Here is an 861-nt window from a genome sequence, read left to right as displayed (position 1 = left end):
GAAGCGGACCTGCAGAGGAGGCCCCGAGCTTTAATGGCCCCTAAATCAGCTGTGCTTACAGAGAGCAAACATTCAGAGCTGATTTAGGGGCCATTAAGGCAGAACCTCCTCTGAAGCTCCTCTAACATCAGTCATCTGCTGAACACATAGAAACATAGACCCATACTTCATAGATCAGGTGTGCATGAGTGGTTTTAAACATGGCGGCAGCCGCCGTCCAGCAGCAGCTCTTCCTGCTTAGATTCATGTCTGATTTCTCTGAACATGTTTTGGTTTCCTGTCTGCCGCCATCAGAACGTTCTGGCTGCTAAAAGCCTGGAAGATAAACGACACCTGAACCTCCACTGTCCTCCTTCCTCCACCAGAACCCAAACAAACGCATCAGCCGCCGCTTCCCACAGCGCTTCATCCAGCATCCATTCACGTCAGCTTCCTCCGGATCCAATAAACATTCCAGCGATCCGCCTTCCAGCCCAGGATTCCTTCAGCATTAATCAAAGTGTCCCTCGGCCTCAGACCGCCTCGCGTCTCACACATCAGCAGCTCACGCAACCTTTCCTGGGAGGAGCAGCAAACTCCCACCTTCTGCGGGACGAGGCGGCCTGCTGGGACCTCAGAGGCGCTGACGTCAGCGTCACGGCGAGCAGCGGCTAATATTCTCCCTCTGAGGTCCCACAGCCAGGAGACGCTTCCTGTCCACGGCTCGTCCTTCACTTAGAGTTATGTTCCCACCATGGACCTTCACATCCAGGGCCGGATTGAGGAAATGTGGGGCCCTAGGCAGAGACAGGCAGGGGGCCCTCTGTTTGACACATTCTCCAGATAGAGAAATGTTAATAGAATAGACATCCATGATCTGTT

This window comes from Cyprinodon variegatus, unplaced genomic scaffold (genome assembly GCF_000732505.1).
Source record: "Cyprinodon variegatus isolate N-32 unplaced genomic scaffold, C_variegatus-1.0 Scaffold1427, whole genome shotgun sequence".
Classification (NCBI taxonomy): Eukaryota; Metazoa; Chordata; class Actinopteri; order Cyprinodontiformes; family Cyprinodontidae; genus Cyprinodon; species Cyprinodon variegatus.
Note: the sequence above shows the minus strand (reverse complement) of the source record.